General features: G+C 40.0%; 1 long non-coding RNA gene across 1 annotated transcript in view; it reads right to left on the bottom strand.

Annotated features, from left to right (window-relative positions):
- Positions 1 to 1,943: 1,943 nt before the first annotated feature.
- Positions 1,944 to 21,872, bottom strand: part of LOC135983724 (uncharacterized) — a 34,619-nt gene continuing 14,690 nt past the window's right edge. Inside the window, exons 3-4 of the long non-coding RNA XR_010601483.1 lie at positions 17,816 to 17,968; positions 1,944 to 5,060 (exon numbers count right to left, since the gene is read on the bottom strand). This is a non-coding gene — a long non-coding RNA (uncharacterized LOC135983724). The remainder of the gene's footprint in view (positions 5,061 to 17,815; positions 17,969 to 21,872) is intronic.

Raw genomic sequence — 21,872 nt, 5'->3', positions numbered from 1 at the left:
CACGGGCTCTCATCAATTTATTCGCGCTTTCTTCCCCTGGCTAGGGGTGGCCAAATTAGAGCGCGCTATTGTAAATATTTCAGCCACGTTAGAGATTATAGAAAATGATACCATAGATGCAATTCACGCTTTGCAATTAGAGGTAACGTCTCTATCGCAAGTAGTATTGCAAAATCGCATGGAGATGGATTATTTATTAGCTGCCCTAGGCGGCGTTTGTGCATTGATTAATGAAAGTTGTTGTTTTTATTCAAATCAGGATAAGCGCATTGAGACCGATGTTCATAACATGATGGACTACTTGAAAGTGTTGCATGATGTGGGCTCTGAGTCCTCTGTATGCGATGGCTAACCTCTTGGCTTCCGGATCTCGGCGCCTGGGAGAGACGCATCAGACTCCTATTATTAATGGGACTACTGGGATTTGTATGTGTATTTGTCCTCCTACAATGCTGCATAAACTGTTTCTCCACACTCCTGGCCCGGCTGGCAGCACCCAAACCGGTGCGCGCGCTCACCATGCGCTGGTGGCAGTGACTAGACTAATACACCTCAGTCCGCCAAGGGGTGGAGTGTAAGGGAAAGGTTGCAGAAGATTGGCGAGGAGCTAAGTGGCGTACCGAGTATGTGACTGAATGTGAGCGGAAGATGCAGGCGTGCAGTTGAAGGCCGTGCAATGAACCTTGTCCAGCAGATCCTGTCAAAATGTAGTTTAGTATAGTTCAGCATGTTTTTGCCTTTAAACAAGTCAGCTTATATAATATGTATGATTTATGAATGCAATGAATGTAGCCAGCTGTTGACCCCATGTAATCTTGAGATAAGCGCAGGGGGATATAGCATTGCAGTGGAGTCCCGTCAGTGGAGTCCTGCCTGGCCAGCTGTCCCGAATGGTCAGAGTTCCCTGCAGCCCCTCCGCGTGCCCTGGGACTCCCTGCGCAGCTTGGAGTGTGAGTTCTTCCTTCAGTAAAGCCTTGCTTTTTACTCTCAGGCCTGAGTGTCATTCTTTCGCTGGTATCACAGCCCCCGTTGTGGGCACAACGGGTCAGTTTGTCTTTCTAGAACACTCGCAGTAACATGTTCAAAACTCTTTGGACCCAGCTATTCCTGTGACCCAACCACTCACAAATTCAAATAAGCTGGTGAGAGGGTCCTATTGTTCTCACCATTTATAAACAATAGGTTATTTCCTAGTGTAAATATACTCTCAGCGATTGAAAAAGATGAAATGATGTTCTGTGCATGGCATGCTCCAGTGCTCCCCTTTTCATTAAAACGAGTTCAATATATACTACAAAGCTGAATAACAGAAATTATTACCTGTCATACAATCAGGACAGAAGAGAAAAAATGGTTGCTGCCACTAGCAGTTGTGTGGTTGAGGAAATAATAATAAAAAAAATCTGTGGGTGGGAAGTTGTGGCGCACAACAATACTAAGCATGTGCTTTAATGTGTAGAAGGGGACCACAGAGTATAGACATTACTTAGCAATAAATATTTCTAAACATACGTTGTGAAGCCCAGACATGCACACCAATTGCTCTGTCTTCTTAGATATCCACTACAATGATTATATTTTGCCACACTGGAGACATGTAGTTTTGTTACTAGAAAGCCAATGCAGCTCTGTACTTGGCATTGGGTTTTTTAATGTTCCAGAAAAATATACTTTTGCTTTTCCCCACTGTCTCCCACATTTCTTCAGACCACTCCCCCATGTTTTAAAGATTGTCTGTATAGAATCTTTTTGTATTGTATGTTGGCATGCCACTACAGGAAGTAGTGCATAGATTTAGAAGGCAGATTTTGTAGTAAATTACTACCCCATTCAGCTGTTGGTCCCAGATCTATGGACAAAAGTAATATAAAATCAATAAAAGAAACACAAATACAGAGAAAGGAAATGTGTTTGCAAGAAAATAGAAAATACATTCAGATGAGTGCAATTCAGATGCTGTAGTGGAGTCAGCAGTTTATTTCACCATTCATAGATTTCACAGTTTTAAAAGCTTATTAGTTAGTGATAAACATTTACACAATTTAAAGTGTCCATCTAAATGGACCATATGTAACTATCAAGTCTCTCTACACACTTGATATTACCTTTGGTATTCCTTAGTGGCCTTGGTTTATGGTTGTTTGTTGAAAATTCAGTCTTCATTTGTAGGTATTTCTGCTGAACTGTTCACGCTTCCATAATACTAATTCTTATGGAATAAACATCTAAATGTAGATATTCTATAAACTTTATGGACCAACGCAGAAAATATCCATCTGCTGATTTTCATTTTATAATGGTTTATTTTCTCCTTAGTTCTAAGATAGGATTAAGAGCACTAGAGGTTTTATGATTCTTATTGAACTGTAAAGAAACATTTATCCAGAAGATGAATCCCTTGGCTATTCTTTTACTGGGAAAAGTAGGTCTGAGATCAGTTGTAAACTTCAACACAATAGAATTCCCTCAAGTGCAAAGAACACAGGAGTCCAAGACTATACCTATCATTAAGCCTGCTTTTAAAAAAAAGTTACATCCAAACTGTGGTTACAGTCAATTTATTAAAATGATTTTGAAAATAGAAGTGCTAATCTTCATTAGGAAAATAAAAATGTAATTAACTTTGGGTTATGGCATACCTTCCATGAACTAGGAAATGTTAAAGTCCTTCTGTCATGGGGTGTATATACCCCATGCTGGCCCAGCAACCTAGGGGTTAATGCAGCTACTGCAGGCCAATGCTGATTGGCAGCCTCACATCCCTATGTTTTGTATTTTGGCAATTCAGGACAATACACTACAAACATAGAATAAAGGGGATTTATAGAATCATGTTGGGTTAACAATCCAATTCATATATAAAAGAACAGAAAAAGATGAGTGAAACAACTTGGTTTTAACCTCTTTTGGTTGGAGATAAACTGGCTTTGAGATTAGGCAGCCTACCCCAAACCTCACCCCTACTAAGCACAAGAGTTGCTGCAAGGTGGATGAGAGAACATAGTTTGAGTTTCACTTTGATTTACTCTTGTGCTTGCTGGGAGACGGAGAAAACTCTCAAAGTTGCAAGAGCCTCATATTCACATAACACACTAAAGAGCATGTCCCCCCACTTGGAATGATGCTCTCAGTCAAGTTATCTCCAGGGAGTGAATCCAGAACCACTGGATCTAAAAGCAAGCGCCTCTACTACTTGAGCTAAAGGACTAGATCCATTAGTTTGGAGATAGTAGCAAATTCATGTGTGGTCCAGGCACTACAGCAGAACAAAGGCACACTTGGCCAGTGTGTCACATCCATAACAACTCAAAGAGGCTATTCAAATGCTTAGAGATAGATGTTAGAATAAGAAATTTATAAATATTCATCCTGCATATGCAGTTTGGTTCAAACATGTCACTGTGCATAAATCAACCAGAAACATTGAATTAAGGGACTTCAGACAGAACAAATTTGCCTGGAACACATTAAATACCAAAGAGATGGGAGCTATAGAAAACCCTAAGACAGAGAGATGGGATCCACTTTTTTGTTTTAGTTATTTGCACTCAAAACCCTTCTTCAGTCATCTTGCCTTAGCATCTCTTGGAACCTAACTTCAGCAAATCTTTCATGACGTTTTCATATTCAATAACCAATCCAGGCTTACGACTTTTTTGCAAGATGTCACTTTAACTATTGGGTAATTTATATGACTAGTGATTTAAATGATCCAGCATGCACCGTAGGACAGGTTGACCCCCAGATTGTTAGGACCAAGATAATTCTCTAGGATAATTACTGCCTCAGAAGAGCAGCCCCTAGTAGACTGTGAATATCTCCCATTGCCTTCCAAACCAACCCTCTTTATTTCAATAGTCAGACTAAATCCTATAAAGCCATGGTTACGCTCTGCAGTTTTTCTTGAGCACTATGTCCAAACAACAATCACAGGCCTTGCTGACCCTAAGATGGAAGCTCATCTTGAATGAATAAGATTCTGGAATTAAAAAAAAAAATATGGGACCTAAAGTGGCTTTTGAAAGAAACAAACCAATCATGGGCGTTATTTTAACTTAAATAAGTCTTTTAAATGAGGGCTGGGTTTTTTAGTTTCGGATTTTTTTAAGTAACTGTTTTGCATCAAACCAGTTTTCTTTTCTGAACATATGAGCCTGGATGCAAGAGTTAATGGTAATAAATTATTAAAAAAAAAAAAAGTTCTTCCAAGGACCTCTGTAGACATACTGAGTTTCAGTTAACAGCAATGCAGGAAAGATTCAAACTGCTGAATCCCATGATGAGGACAAAACTTCTGGGGACGCAGAGTCCCCAAGAGATGGAGACAGAATGCACCATTTTTAGCACACAGTGTGTAGAGAAACAAACTACATATGATTGAACATGACAGACATGCAGCAATGCAGGAAAGACTCAAACAGATGTTAATGGAGGCAAGATTCACAGTTGGTAGTAAAGAACACAACAGTAAATGATAATGGTAATAAGAGTTATGGTTTATAGTAGACAAAAATGTGATAGTGATACATAAACCTCTTGAACCCGTGAAAATAAGCATAACTCAGCTTGGAAACACTAATAAATGTCAGTTATTATTTTCCCTTTCTTAATAACTTGTATTTATCTTACTTAAACTCCATTGGAATTGCACACTTTTTTTATACCAAGGCTGACCTGATCACACATGAGAGGTTTGAAAAACAAAGCTCCAAGGCAAATGAAGGGTAAAGAAAGGCAAAAGCACAAAGCAAAAAATTACTCAGAGATCACATAATGGTGACAAAATTCACAATTGTCTAGTGCAAAACAAAGTAGACACAGTTGTTTTCAAAACAAATGAATCACGGACCGAAGAGAGGAAGATCTGTTTATGACTCCTGCTTGCAAGCATATCCGTGTTACCTCTTCTTCCAAATTTCTGTTTAAAAGAAACACCATTTAAATCAGTCTAATCCTTTGAAGTAGAACTTTCATCATTTTTAAAGAATCACTGATGGAACAAAGAACTGAGATTGAATGTGTGGCTGCTATTTTTTCCCCAGCGAGCACCTGCCATTCTTCTGAAAAAGGAAAGAAATAAAGAATTTGTTGAAGGTGTATTCACTGTTCTCATTTGCATCAGAGAATAGTTCACTAATACCATCATATATTTTTTATAATCCCCTGCCTCTTCATTTCTTTTATTTTCTTTTTCCTTTTCTCTTTGGTAATGCAAATTCATTTCCTAACCAGAGCTAAGAAGCTAAAAAGATTTAGGTCATGATTAAATGCTCCAGTAGCAGTGACTATCAGCAGATGAAAACCTATGAAAAGAAAAGGGTTCAATTTCCCAGTTAACTATGAGAAATATCTGATTCCATTGGTTCTTTTCATTTATTAGAAGTATGCAATAGAAATAGCATGACTGGGTAATTTTAACAGCCAGTAAATTTATACAAGACATAGCTACGTGTATCTTTTAAATTTGCACTGGGAAGGCAATTTATTATTTTTATTGGATATTAAAGAACAGAGTTACAGCAAACTTATTTTCTTCAGGTCATCATAATATTGTAATGGGTATGTTTGCAATGGTTTGGCAATAAGCTCAAACACGCTCACTCACATAGAATGATCATTGTCAAACCATGTGGCAAATTCCATAGATCTCTTCCACTGATAAAGCCTGATCTAAATAGCTGTTTTCACAGTAGTGATTACTGAGCAATGGATATAGTTTCCTGATTGCATTGGTAAATGTTTAGCAGATGAGTATAAGGAATATTTTGCAAACCATTCCTGCATGGAGTAGAACAGCTCCCAATCAGTGTTCATCTATTATCCCACAATACTCTTGTAGGAAACAGACAGTATAGTAAAAATCTATTTATTATAAAGATACGAGTTTTTAAACACACACACATATATATATCCTAAAACTTAGTGCATGTTGTTGGTTGCCAGGGCCTGCCTAATACAGCTACACTGAGGGGAATCAGTTTCCAAAATGGTTAGACTAATTAGTCACACTGCTAAAACAGTACAGGCATCACTTTGCCAGGTGTTCACAGGTAACAGTATCTTGTACATATGGCCCCTCCGCTTGCCAAGGCATCACACTATTTTCTAGGGAATGGATGTTTAAATAATATAGATGTAGCGAGGGGGTGTGGTCTCCCTCAAAGACGGACTGAGGGACAGCTGCAAACCCCCTGGTGGGCAGAGCTGGGACACCCACACCCGCCCTGCTGGAAGCAAAAGGAAGGGACAGGAACCAGAAATATGAAAGGCCAGCGCTCCAGATCTCTTAGAGCAGAGCTGCCGGAGGAGAAGGACATCTCTCACCCACAGCTGGAGCTCGGATCCAACAGCAACTGCTGCAGTGCCAGAGATCTGCAGGGCACTGGAGATGTCGAGGAGTTGCGGGGGCTGCCATTAGACGTTTATCCCAGCGAGACAGATGACGACCCCAGCACCAACGTACCCCCCTTTGAACGGGAATGTAGGAAGTAACCCAGGGAAGCCGAATATAATTTGGATGTGTTCCTGACTGACAGCTAGCCAACGTGTTGTGGCCGGATTTCCCCACTGACCCAGTGGCAGACCACTCTGCCACTGTTAGGGCCCTGGGCTGGGACGCAGTGGAGTCGGGTGGGCCTGCGTCCCTCTATCCCTGCCAGCCCACCTGTGGGGTGGCAGCCTGTGTTTGTCAGCAGTCTGCCAGAGCCAGGACCCTGACTGTTTGCTGCCCCACCTTGTTTGAGGGCCCGGGCAAATAGTTTCCTTATTTGCTCTGCCTGGGCCGCCTAAATGCTTGCTGCTTCGCCCTGCTGGTGACCCGGGGTTTGTGGACACTCCTGCCCTACCCAGACTGTAGGCTAGAGCCCCCTATCTCTTTGGTGCAATGTCCAGTCGGAGGACTGGGGCCCCAAGACTCAGTACTGGATTACCCCACCGAGTGGCAGAGAACCCGATGCTAATTGTCCCCTGAACAGTGCTCTTCCAGGGGACGTGTAGTGAGGGGGGTGGCCTCTCTTCCAGGCGGACAGAGGTAGAGGCAGACAGAGGTACAGCCGCGACTGCCTTATAGTAGATAATTATCAGACACTTTGATACTGAGTCTGTCATGTCATATTTATAATTGAAGCAGAACCTTGCTAGCCAAAACCATATTTGGACAGGGATCTGACACAATCTCCTTGTGGAAACACATTCATTGCTGGAAAAACACAGGCCAGGACATCTGACACATTTGTTAGAAGTATAGTTTCTGTGCATTATTAAGCACACTATTTGTCCATGTGCATTTTTTAAAATTTATACACTTTCATACAATCAGGCCCAGGGACATGATAAGACCAGGATGAGAGCTCTGGCTGTCTGGGGAGAAGCAGAAGATGGACCTTACAGATGTTTTGGTGGCATGAATCTGCAGAGAGAAAATATTCATCCTTCATCAATATTGTAACTCTTTTTGCTACTTTATTTTGCTTTTCCATTTGGAAGGTGAGTCCCATGAACCCAATCCTCAGTTGTAATGAAATGGAGCTATGCCAATTTGCACCAACTGAGGTGAGCTCTGGCCCTAGAGCTTCTGTTATTTAAAAAAAAAATGTGTCCCCATATCTCCTTTATTTTACATACTAATTTTACTCATTTACTAATTTGAAAATAACCTCCAGCTCAGGAACCTTAATACATATGTTCTTCATCCTACAAAAGACATGCTTTTCAATTTAATTTTTTCCCCAAGTTCTCATTTCATTTGTTTATATGCTATTTCTTGCAATATTAACCAATAGCTATATTAGGCTTGATTCTGATCTCATTTAAACTGAGTTTATACATATTTGATTCCCACTGACAGCAGCAGCAAGCCCATTTTCTTGGGAACCAGGAGACTCTTTCTCCTGTGTTATTATTATCCTAGCACAATGGCCAGGTTAGCTAACTTCCCATGTTAACAACCAATTTAGTTTCCCCCATCTATTTAATAACTCATTAAGTTTGAAGGCCAGGTTCCTTTTTCATATTTTACCCTTTCATCTGATTCAGTCTAGTAACCTCTCCTAATAAAAATGAGAGAACATGCTATAAAGATGAAAGTGTATCAATGCACACTGTACTGTATGCCTGCATTTCAGGGGGGTCTGTGTGTCACCCCAGCTGTGCTATAGCAAATGACTACAGAGAAGCTTTCCAGCTAATCTAAACACATCAAACAGTCCAAAAATGTAAAAATGAGGCATAGCGTGCTCCCTAATTATCAGGAGCGTGGGCAGTTTGCAAGCTATTGTCCCAGGTCTCATTTCTTTAATGCACATAGTGGTAGCTGTGGCCATATCTCATCTGCTGTCATCACAGATAAGTCAAAGTATTTTTTTCCCCAGAAACTCACAACAGGTTGTCAGAAAGTTTTCTAGTCATTTCTCCCTCTCGAATTCAGAGTCACTGAAGTGGTGTCAGTGCCTATTAGCATAATAAAGTTGACTAGGACACTTCTGCCTCTAGCTTTCATACCAAACACGCCTTTTTTCCTCACAATTGCTTGTTGCTAGGAAGAAACAGAAAGTTCAGAGTTGCTCTACTGGAAAAAAAGAAAAGAAAAGAAAAAAAAAAACCCTAGGTAAACTGTTCCAGAATGCTGCAGGCTTTTTGAGAACACATGTCAGTTAGACATAAAAAGAATAAACTTGGCTCAACTGTGTTTACCTTTTTAAGGCATCCTTGGGCTATAAAAACTACCTTCACTTCTGTTCCCCATCACCTAGAATTAGAATTCATGGCTGAATTCAGGTTTGATACAACTCCACTGAATTCAGTAGAGTTACACCACAGATGAATTTGAGCTTTGGTCTTTAAAGCAGCCTTTCCCCTTGTCTGAATCAAATAACACCATATGGTGGGTCCTTAGCTTACTGTCTGCAGCAGAGTTTGTTGACATTCTTTTCAGATTGTGTTGATGGAAAAGGTTAAAGCCTGCAAAGCTAGTTCAGTCAATGCCAAACCTGCAACCACAGGAGATCACACAAATGTGTGATGCTTTCTGCTCATGCTCCAGTGCTGCACATTGCAGAGCACTTAGTGATGATGATGAGTTGAGCCCTTTGGAAAATCAGAGCAACCTTCACCCCTATTCTTACCAGTATGTAGAGCCAACAAAGCTCAATGGTAGGGTAGGGTAGTCAATGAGATCCCTCTGTGTGTAGGACACTTGAAGGGAGACAGCTGTTTCCTGAGCCTTGTGTAATAGTATGGCTTCACACTACTTCCAGTATAGGTCAGTGCCTACACCCTACAATCTGACCCTGAATAGCGGGCCTATAGCTGTGGACCCTTTGAGCAGGGGGTTGGACTAGATGACCTCATGAGGTCCCTTCCAACCCTGATATTCTATGATATAGCTTTGCAGAAGAGTCCTAGATTGACTTGAACTGGACCCAAAAGCCTGCATTCTAAATATCCATTCCCAGGTGCTGAACTTATAAGGAGGAAAATTGTAGGGAAGTTGCAGCCAGCTGCTCTATGTACTTACTCCCTCACTTCTCAGACAGCGACTGTCTGGGAGCATCAGCCTCACTTTGGTTCAGATCATCTGCGTGAATGGCCTCTACATTTCCTCTTAGCATTCACACTAAAAATAACACATCACTGGACAAAGTCCTATCAGCACCATGACATTAAGTTAACAGTTCTTGCTTTAACTTCAGAAATAAGGACAGACAAATATGTATCACACATTATGTATGTTCCTGGCTCAACATTCTGACTATGTCAGCCCTTTGTAAGTTCCTCCACTAGTTCCCCTCATTTCCACCATATCAAACACAAACATTTTGTCCTAACCTGCAAAGCCCCCCACAGTTTAGCCCGGCCAGACCTACTGTCCTATAATCTTATTATGAGATCATTCCCTGCCTGCATTCCACCAACAATGCCAGCCTTGGCCACCTGCTTGTTCACTTCTCCCACAACTGTCTTCATGCTCCCCCCCACCCATGCTGCTCTGTACACATGGGAAATCACTCCCATCAAAAAACATAAACTAACACCCTACTCTCCTTCAGCTCTTTCCTTAACGCTCACCTCTGCTGTAATGTGTAGAGAAAACTGACATCATAGGCTAAGAAGTTGGCAAGTCATGATGACTGATACTGCTTTGTACTTAAATCAGGGATTCAATCACTTTGGTGTGTGTGAAGAATATAGCATAGCATAGCCAAAATTCCAGGACATACAAAAAGATTTTTGGAGTATGTACTAGTGAATCTGTTAATTAGTTTAGTTTAGAATCAGACTTTTCAGAAATTTAGCATGCTATGTCAGACCATTTTCTTGTCGCAAATGATCTCAGAAATGAAATAACACAGACACTTCAAACTTTCCATAGAGTTAAAAGTCATGGAAACCTTTGGCAGAGGACCCATCTAAAGACTTTTTTAAGAAGATTAACGGTCAGTTTTTTCGCTTCTTCCCAATTGAAAATTTCTCCCCCCAGAGGGAGTTTGTGCATATGCACAGTATGATACCATCCTTAACTGCACGATCACATAATATTTTTTTCCACAGAAGCCCTGCGTCATTCAGTGCACAAGACAGACACTGCTTGCTGAATGAGCAGCTATTCTATATTTTAGCGAATCCTCAATGGCAAAGTGTGGCTGTAGACCTTATTTACTGCCCACTATTTAAACCCTGCTCTGAATTACAAATTTCTTCATGTGCTTTCTTATGGAGCTCATAACTATAATATCTGAGGGCTAAATTCACAAAAGGAATTAAGCTGCCAATTTAGGTACCTAAATCCCAGAATCAGCCCCACTGGGATTCACAGTACCCCTGCTCAGCTGCTGCTGAATGCTTTAGGCACCTAAACTTGCTCAGCACCTAAATGTTTTGTAGTAAAAGTTCCCTAGGAACCTACATTTTTGCCTTTGCACATGTCCACTGCTGTTGTAACTTATCCACATTTTGGTAGATATTCACTGGAGCAGCAAAAGACACACCCCTGACACTAGGGCAACCCCCTGAAAATTAAGAGAGTAATTTTTTTTTTAAGCCTGGGCAAAATAAGTTTTAATCCATTTTTGGAAACACTGAACTTTTATTTGTTTATTTATTTAGGAACTTTCTAAATAAATGCAGCCTAAAGCAAACACTTGACATGCAAAATCTCAGCCAGAACAGTTAACATTTGCTAATGCTATGAAAAACTGAAAACAGGGTTTTATTATAACGGCCAGTGTTGGGCAGCCATAACTATAGGCATATAGCTATCAGTTCTGCCAAAAACATACAGTTTACCATATAGCTATAGTAGTGGAGAGAAATATTTTAAAATATTGCCAGAATCTTTGCAATTTCCTAGTAACAAATAATGAATAAATAATTCAATAATTTATGAAGATCATAATATCCCTAGAAAACATATTGCTGGTTTCCAGACAATACTGTTTAGTCCTTAATGAATATTATATATATTCTACACCTCACAGGTCCAAAAATGTTATACAAGTTTTCATTAAGTACTGAATAGTATTGTGTGTGTGCGCATGCGCATGTATATAAGACAGCATCTGGCCAAAATCAAGAGCATTAATGTATGCCTAATCATAATGGCAGTTCTCTTATGATGTTTATTACTATTTTCTATTGTTTAATGTCTAGGCTTTTGCTGTTGCCTGCGTCCTGAAAATAGACCTGGCATACCCTTTGGCTTCATAGACAATTGTCTCTGTAGCATTGTAGAAAATGTGTGTTAATGGGATAAGGCAGACTTTAAAACAAATAAACAAACAAACACTGTTTTGCTGGATGAACATAAAGCTGCTTTCCCTATCTCCCTACTTCTGCAACTCACAGGAAGATTATGAGTCCCCAGGCAACTCATGGGTCTTTGTAAACTAAGACTAGGAAATTAGAGCTACGAGAGCTTCCTCTTTTCATGGAGAAAGCTCTGTTAAAAACAGAAATATTTTCCTTGTTTGCATATAACAGCCATAGTAGCATAATAGCATAATTCTAATCAACGGAGAAATTTAAGGGGGGGGATTTGGAGCAGCAAAATATGCAATAAGATATAAAACCTCATTTGCCTCCATTTGGTTTCTCTAAATCCCACCCTCTGTCATTTTCACTAAAAACATACTTCAATCCCATCGTTTTCCAGAAACAAAACAAAAGAACTTTTGAACTTAATAAAAAAATAATAAAAAACCCTCCAGAGACACTTCCTTCTTCTGATAGTTATGTTGCCAACGGGATTTGAAGCAATATTTCTTAAAAGATTTATTTATATAAAAATATTCCAACAGGGTTCATAAATTTATTTAAAGCATAATCTTTTGTAGTTCTTTGTCCAAATAATGTACTTTTCAAGTACAAATATATATATATAGAGAGAGAGAGGAGAGAGAGAGAGAGAGAGAGAGTTACAATTCATTTTGCTCACTTAAATCTGTTCTTAGACTACTCAAACAATGGAATGATTCCTTGAAATAGTTTGCTAATATTTACCTGCTGCAGGAGAAGCATCTATATAGTACCTGCTACTCCTGCTATGATAATATTCTCTCTGATTTAGAGAAAAGATTTCCATTGACATGGACCATAAACCATAATCTCTTTAGCACCACCTACCGTGTGCTTTTATTGTTCACAGGCTTCCCTTAACTTAATATGCTGTACATAACTTCTGCGGAACCCAAGGCCATACAGTGTGTATGCCCACAAGCTCTTATGGGTGACCCTGCATTACTGTACATGTACATTATGGATGGGGGAAAAAAATCACATTTCAGATCTATATGGCAGATCACAGTTCCACTATTCTGCAATTCCTGCCTCTGTTGAGCTACATTTGTCATCAGTGGAAGATCAGGGTATGTACAGAGAAAAGAACATTAGGAGATGAGATCCACGAGGATGAAAGAAGAATTTTGCCCTATACTGCAGATTAATGAGACTATGGAATAATAGTGAAGTGCTCTTGTAAGAAGCAACCTTGAATTCGGTAATGATAATAGTTACAGGGTGGTTTTGTAGTAATTTTAAATCAAATACACTCCTTTGCATGTCTCCACTTACTCACAGTATGTGAACTGTTGCATTTTCATGTTATGATTAGGGTTATCCTGCATAAAAGCACTGCAGACATATTTGTTTTCTGAGAAGTGGGCCTGTCAGCTGCACACACTGTGGAAGGTGTGTTGGGGCAGTATTCACAACCAGCTATGGATAGTTGTGGAGAGCTCTTTACTTGAAAAAAGAAAACTGTGTTTTGGGTTTATGTTCATTTCTTCTAGACCAAGGGCCTGTTCTCACATAAATATAATAGGATTTTTTCCATTTAGTTCAATACAGTCAGGGCTCGGTACAAACATTTTGCAAAAAGCAGAGAAGAATATTGATGGGAGAGGAATTTTTACATGCTGAATCAAAAGTGTAAGGGAAAAGTGAGTATCTGTGCATAGCAAACATTCAAACTCTGCTATAATATTTAAACATTACTAATAATCCAAATATATCTGAAACACCCAGAAAGAGGTTTAAATCTGTTAGCTTTTGTATTAATAGATTTTAAGGGCAGAAGGGGCTATTGGATAATCTACACTGACCTCATGTATATCAAATGTCCTTAATTTTTTACCCAGCTACCCCAGTACTGAGCCCTAAAACTTGTGTTTAATTAAAGCATATCTTCCAGAACACCATCGAGTCTTGATCTGAAGACATCAAGAGATGGTAAATCCACTATTTTCATGGTAATTTCTTCCAAACCGTTCATCCCCCTCACTGTTAAAAATGTGTGCTTTATTTCTAATTTGAATTTATCTGGTTTAAGTTCCAGCCATTGATTCTCATTAAGCTTTTGTTCACTACGACCCCTAAATCCCTTTCAGAGTCACTGCTTTCCAGGACACAGTCCCCCATTCTGTATTTATAGCCTGCTTTTTTTTTGTTCTTAAATGTATGTTCTTGCATTTAGCTGTATTAAAACATATTTAGTAAACTCAGAGAACTGGTAGGTAAGGTCTCATGGGAAGAATATCTACAGCAAAAAGTTTTTCAGGAGAGTTGGAAGTTTCTCAGAGACAACATTAAAGGCCCAACGGCAAAGTATCCCAATGTGAAGGAAAAAGAGAGGAAGAATAGTAAGAGATGGATATGGCTCATCAGGAGGTCCATAATGATCTGAATATAAACAGGAATCCTACAAAACATGGACAAATTGCTACAGATAAGTACAAAAGAATAGCACAAGCCTGTAGGGACAAAAATCAGACAGACAAAGACACAAAATGAGTTACTTAGCAAGGGATATAAAAGTCAATAACAAGTTCTATAAATACATTAGGAACAAGAGAAGGAAGGCAGCGCTAACAATGGATGACATGAAGAAGGCTGACTTGTTAAATGAGTATTTTGCTTCAGTCTTTAATAAAAAGGTAAATTCTGTCCAGATGATTAACACAATAAATATTAACAATCAATGGGAATGAATGCAAGCCAAACTAGGGAAAGACAATCTTGGAACCTTAGCAATAGTTAGGGCCCTACCAATTTCACAGCCATGAAAAATGTGTCACACACCGTGAAATAAGCTCTTGCCCATGAAATCTGATCACCCCCATGCTGCTGGGAGTGCCCCAGCTGGTGGGGGGGGGGGGAGGCTCCTAGCTGCTAGTCCCAGCCAGGCTTGGGAGCGTCAAGACTTGTCCTTCCCCTGCATGGCCACTCTCAGAGGGAAATCAGACCCACTTCCAAGTGCCTCCCCCTGCTGCAGAAAGCTCTGGGGCTTGGCAGACAGAGGTTCCTGAAGGTGGAGGAGGCTTATGGAGGTTGGTCCAATCTCCTGCTGCTGGGAGCACTCCAGCTGGGGGGAGCTCCTAGCTGCGAGTCCCTGCTGGGCTGGGGAGGGACAGGACTTGTCCTTCCCCTGTAGGGGGAGGAGGGGAGATCAGACCCACCCCCAGGTACCTTTTGGGTTCGGACCCCCACAGTTACAACACTGTGAAATTTCAGATATAAACATCTGAAAATGTGAAACTGACCAATTAAAAAACCTCTGGCCATGAAATTGATCAAAATGGACCATGAATTTGGTAGGGCCCTAGCAATAGTCTTTAAGAACTCATGAAGGATAGGTGAAGTCCCAGAGGACTGGAGAAGGGCAATCATAATACGTATTCTTAAAAAAAAAGGGGAACAAAGAGAACCCAAGGAATTATAGATCAATCAGCCTAACTCTGATAGCTGGAAAGATACCGGAACGAATTATTAAACCATCAATTCATAAGCACATAGAGGATAATAGGGTTACCAGGAATAGACTACATGAATTTGTCAAAAACAAATCATGCCAAACAACTTAAATACCTTTACTGAGCAGGTTACTGGCCTAGTGGATAAGACTGAAGTTGTAGATGTGATATATCTTGATTTTAGTAAGACTTTTGGCACAGTTCCACATGACATTCTCATAAGCAAACTAGGGAAATGTGGTCTAGATGAAATTACTCAGGTAGGTGCTAAAATGATTGAAAGACAGTACTCAAACAATAATTATCAAGGGTTTGCTGTCAAACTGGAAGTGGAAATGCAGTGGGGTACCATGGAATCTGTCTTGGACTTGGTACTAGCCAATATTTTCGTTAATGACTTGGATAATGGAGTGGAGAGTATGCTTATAACATTTGTGGGTGACACCAAGCTAGGAGTGGTTGCCCTTTGTAGGACAAGATTAGAATTCAAAATGATCTTGACAAATTGGAGAGAGTCTGAAATCACTGAGATGAAATTCAATAAAGACAAGCGCAAAGTACTATACTGAAAAAGAAAAAAAATCAAATACACAATTACAAAATGGAGAATAACAGGCTAGGAAGTAGTATTGCTGAAAAGGATCTGAATTGCTGAAAAGGATTGAATATGAGTCAACAATGTGATCAAGTTGCGAAAAAGGCTAATATTATTCTGGGGTGTTTTCACGGGAGTTTTATATGTAAGACACAGGAAGTAATTGTCCCACTGTACTCGGCACTGGTGAGGCCTCAGCTGGAGTAGTGTTTCTGTTCTGGGTGCCACACTGTAAGAAAGATGTGGACAAATTGGAGAGTGTCCAGAGGATAGCAATAAAGAGGTTTAGAAAACCTGATCTGCAAGGAAAGGTTAAAAAGGACAGGACACATTTAGTATTGAGAAAAGAAGACTGATGGGGAAACCTGATAACATATGTTAAGGGCTGTTATAAAGACGATGGTGATCCAGTTTTCTCCACATCCACTGAAGGTAGGACAAGGGAAATTTAGGTTGGGTATTAGATTGGGTATTTTCCAACTAAGGATAGTTAGACTGGAATAGACGTCCAAGGAAGGCTGTGGAATCCTTGTCATTAAAGGTTTTAAATAGCAGATTAGAGAAACATCAGGGATAGTCTAAGTGCACATGCTCTTGCTTAATTGCAGGGGGCTGGGCTAGATGACATCTCGAGGTCCCTTCCAGCCCTACATGTCTATGATATCTTGTTTGAATGGGCCCAGTTTACTCATTGATCCAGATTACTCTGTATGACAGCCCTGTCTTCATCATTCACCAGTTTTTATGTAATCCACAAATTTTAATCAGCAGTGATTTTATATTTACTTCCAGATCATTGATAAATATATTTAATATTAAGAATATTACAGGAAAACAGAGAAGACGACATAGAACTACTCCTACATAGTGCTCCTATTTATGGTACACCAACCTAAGATTTTATATTCTATAGCTGTGAAAAGACCGTTTTGTAGAGCAATTAAACAGTCAAATATTGAGGAACAAGATGCAAAGTAACTTTACGGGGCAAAATAACTCTAATTAGGGCAAAGAGAGACAGATTGATATATCAGAGCATAAAGGGGAAGATGAGGGGCAGGCCAGAAGACAGACCAGGGCCATCCTGACCCTTTACCATTTTTGGTCCTGTAAGATTTTTTTTAATGATTATTTAATAGAGTTTAACATTAAAGTTTTAGAATAAATTAGACACATTTTGTCTGTCTGACCTTCTGCTATCACACAAAGATGACTGACAGAAGTGATTTTCACTGGTGAAACCCTCAGAAAAGGCCAGAAATTTAAGGCCCTTCCTCACATTAAGTAGTGCCTTCTACCATAAGTAGTCCCATTGAAATTATGGGAGAACTATAGAATTATGTTGTCTTATGTGCTTTCTCTCTCTCACACACACACACACAAAACTTTCAGATGTTCAGGGCTATTTGCGGGGTACAGCTGAGTGCCTAATGGCTTCCATATTTATCTGTGCACTCACGGCAGCAATTAACTTACTAAGTAATGTGCTTTGACTGTGAAACAATATTTTGAGTCTGAATGAGCAACAAAAAACCTTCTATCTATTCTGTGTTCAATGCAGCAGATCTGAAGTAATGATGAGAAGTTTAGGTTCAGTTTTTGTAGAAAATGATATTCTTAGTAAGCTTTCCAGGGAAGTTAAATGCAATCTTTATTGAAGAAAATATGTAGATCCCACCATGGGGTAAATTATTAATAGTAAATCTTCAACATTTAATGAGCACCTGCTATGCAGTGTGGGTCAGTTTTTTTGATGAAACATTTACAAACCACTTATTATAATTAGCATAATTAGGCCTTTTGAATTGCAGCCCTATTTGAAGAAAAACAGATTCTCAAACCTACTTTGTTGGTGGTTTAGATGATTTACCCACTGATTTAGATGAGTTTCCAGCTGTTCAGACATAATTTATTAAATTCACCTATTTTATGGGAAAAATGCTTTGTAGCCGTCATAGGAACATAGGAATTTCCTTACCTGATTAGATTAGTTGTTCATCCTAAACCAGTATTCTGTCTTCACCAGTGGCCAGTCCCGGATGATTAAGAGGAAGGGTTTGCCTTTTCCGTTTACAGCCTTTTCTGTTTAGGCTGTAAGCTGTTTGGATCAGGGACTGTCTTTGTACAGCTCCTAGAATAAAGGGACCCCATTTCAGATGCGGGCTATAGACATTGCTATAACAAAAATGATTAATTAATAATTAAAATGCCCCTTGTTCTGGCATTTTGAGAAAGAAGGTAAATAAATTGGGTGCTACTATTTACCCTATATACCATTCATTGGTTTGTCTCTCTCTTTCATGTCTCCTCTTAATTATTTCTTCTCTAAACAATTTCAATCTTTCAGTTTCAATTAATATGAAAGTCTCTCAATACTTTTGTTGATGATCTTGGAAAACTTTCTATTTTTGCTATATCTTTTTTGAGATAGGCTAACACAGTATTCCAGGGCAGGGCATATCATTTATCTTTACAATGTCACTACGAGAGGCGGTTGGGAATTTTCTTTTGAAATATTTCGGTGGAAAATACAATTTCTGCAAAATCAGTTTTTTTCCACTGAAAATTTTTTATTTTGCCTTTTTTTTTCAAATTTCTAGTGCAAAAATAGAAATAAAACATTTTGTTTTGGCTCAGGTCAACCTGGCTAGAAATATTTCAGTTTATTTAAGATTTAGATTAATACTAAACTAAGCTGAAACAAAATATTTCCACTGGGGATGTTGAAAAAGTTTAATTTTAACTGGAAACGTTAAAATTAAACATTTCTATTAGAATTTTTTTCCATTGTGCAAAAAAAAAAAAAGGGGGGGGGGAGTGGCGGGGGTGCTATCTCAACTATTCTTTTGGAAGATACACCAGCAGTGGGTTTTATAAATTGTGCATTCTGACATAAGGTTTCATAAAATGATTTAATTCAAAACAGCAGCCTGGTTTGAGAGTGTAACATTGACACCTTGAAAACATCAAATACATTGTTCAATGAACACTGTTTAATCAGATTATGGAGCTGGTTGAATAAGTTAATGTAAAGAAAAGTGCTCACATTTGATGAATATACTATTTGACAAATATTATTCTAGCAGCACCAACTGCAACCCTGGTTGGGATTGTTCCTGTTTTCTATGTAAAACTGTTGTTGTTTCTCATGTTTTAACCTATGCATTCTCAGACCTCTATATCTTGCTAATGAAAGACCAATTTCCATTGCTAAATCAGTTTATTCACTATTTCACATGGCACTATAAATTCTATGCACATCATTCCTGATATACCACAATCCTTGCTTTAACCTGGGCACATTGGGAAATTGTTCTGTTCTGATCCCACTTAAAGTAGGATGATTGCCAATTGTGAAATTCAGTTTTGCCTTGCTTTCTATGAATGTTCTGCAAGTTTTGCTTAAGATTCACCTTTCTGGCAAACACTGCAACCAAAATACTCATTTCGAGGCAATGTTCGTGGAAAGCCAACACGTGAAAGGATGTGAATACTGTTGACACAAAATTGTTTAACCATTTGAATGAATATTTACTGAATATTTTACAGTATTCACCCAGACCCAGTTCTAACTGAGTTACAAACTCTTGAATTGGCAGCATAACAATGAAACAACTGAGTATTGCTAAGCATCAGTCTATACGCATCTGCCTTGCTTGTCATCCATATTCTTCCAGACAACTAGATCTTCATTAAACTCACATTTGTTATGTCAGATTCCTAGGGAATTTACTTTAATGTATGTGGACATTGTGTGCCAACAGTACCTATATAATGCTGAATATATTTTTTCCTTTGCTTTCTTTGGCTCATGGAAAGCATTTATTTCAGCGGGGCTGAAAAGCTCTTCTGGCAGGATACCAGCTCATATTGAATGGCTCAGTTTACTCTACAACCTGGGAAATTCAGCTGACATTCTTATATAAAAGATGTTTCAAGAGTTCTACTAACACTCCTAAATACTAGAGTGTTATCTTTCTTTATATCTTAAAACCCTTGGCAACATAAACTATTGCAAATAAAGTAAATTTATGAAATACCTTCCAAAATGTTGACTATACCAGATTTAATTTTCATCTATAAAAAGGTGGCCAAAATATTTGAAGTATTGTAGAGATGACTTAGGGGGAAAAACAAACTAAGAATTGCTTTGATCAAAGAATCCTCTTGAAGCAAAGCTACAGTTTATTTGCAGGTTAATCATCTTAAAGTGCTTCAATACTTTAGATCTGCTGCATTAAAGTTGTCAAAATGTTTTCAGATTCAGAAGCCATGACTTCAGAGAAGCAGTACTTATTGTCATATGATCCGTGCCCTAGTTTCAAACAGGTTTGTTCTTTCTCTGCCTTGATCTAACTTAAGAAGAGTGACATCAATGCAGAATGGTGAGAATGTGTTAACTAGCTGATGTTATATTTCAGCTCTGCTGTGGGAAAACTATGGACTACCTCCTTGGCTGTGGCCAGGCCACAAACAGTCCAAATTAGAAGGGATATGGGAAAAAGTTGCTTATAACCTACGTTTGTATTTCTCTCCTTCTCTCCCATAATTCCTGGGCTATCAGTGCACCAAGCCAGTTCTCAACAAAAATTAGAGCAGAATGAGGGCTCTTTTAAAGATCCCAAGAATGATTATGGCAGCTGGAGATCAAGGAGGCAAAGAGCAGGGCCGGCTCTGGCTTTTTTGCCGCCCCAGGCAAAAAAGCCTCCCGCCGCCCCACCCTCCCCCCGCAGGGAGCGCGGCAGGGGAGGGCGCCGAGCCCGGCGCGGGCCCGCTCTCCCCGACTGGCCGAAGCGCCGAGAGGAGGGCGGAGAGCCTGGCCAGGGCTCCGCTCTCCCCGGCAGCCAGAGTGCCGGGGGGAGGGCGGCGAGCCCGCCGGGGCTCCGCTCATCCCAGCGGCCAGCTGAGGGCAGGGCCGGCTCCAGGCACCAGCTTGCCAAGCAGGTGCTCGGGGCGGCCACTCCGGAGAGGGGCGGCAGGTCCAGCAATTCGGCGGACGGTCCCTCACTCCCACTTGGAGCGAAGGACCTCCTGCCGAATTGCCACCGCAGATCGCGATCACACTTTTTTTTTTTTTTTTTTGACACTTGGGGCGGCAAAAACCCTGGAGCTGGCCCTGGCTGCGGCTCCACTCTCCCCGGCGGCCGGAGCACCACGGGGAGGGCGGAGAGCCCAGTCGCAGCCCCACTCTCGGGCCGGAGCGCCGCACTGCCCCCTCCAGGTGCCGCCCCAAGCACATGATTGGTGGGCTGGTGCCTGGAGCCGGTCCTGGCAAAGAGGAAACTTGGCCATGCCCCTTTTCCCCTCACTATGCTGCCTGTGCTGGCTCCAGTTTAGCATAGGATTTGATATAGGAACAATTTTGCAGCTCTATGCAACCAGAAGATAATTCTCCGAAGGCAACTATGCAATCCTTAAGCCAGTTATATGCCAGCTATGTGGTACAAAGCAGCCCTAACCCATTAAAGAATCTAGGCACAACCTCCGAGCAGTATCTTGCACTGCTGGAGATTCTAAAATATGTTCAAAAGATGTTTTGTGTGACTAATCCTAATAATAACTGACATTTTTTGCCCACATAATGACATCTCTGAATTTTAGACATCTTTGGTGGTGATTCTTTTACCAGTTAATTAGGATTTTAAGGCATCATTCTGCTTCACTCAAAGATTTTTGATTAGGGAACTTACCTCCCTTTCCTGCATCTCTGCTTTAGATGCAGGAGGAAATGCAGTTAATTTACTGATCAAAGCAAGGGAGAGAAGGAATTACTACAATAGGAACAACAGTAGGTTATTTTATTGTGCTGAAATTGGAAGAGTGGAGTCCATTATCATCTGACGCATTGAGAAAAAGTTTCATCAACACAAACAAACCCCAGAAAATGGCACCGTTTCTTAAAAGAACTTTCAAGAGAAATCATGTCCTTGTCACAACAACCTGTTTCAGACTCTCTGAGGTTCACTTCTTGATCCCGCACAGCGGCAGGCAAATTACAGTTTTATTGTATGTGGTTACACACAGTAAGGTTGCAA

This window comes from Chrysemys picta, chromosome 5, assembly GCF_011386835.1.
Source record: "Chrysemys picta bellii isolate R12L10 chromosome 5, ASM1138683v2, whole genome shotgun sequence".
In the NCBI taxonomy this organism is placed as follows: domain Eukaryota; kingdom Metazoa; phylum Chordata; order Testudines; family Emydidae; genus Chrysemys; species Chrysemys picta.
Note: the sequence above shows the minus strand (reverse complement) of the source record. Positions and strands in the feature narration are given on the sequence as shown.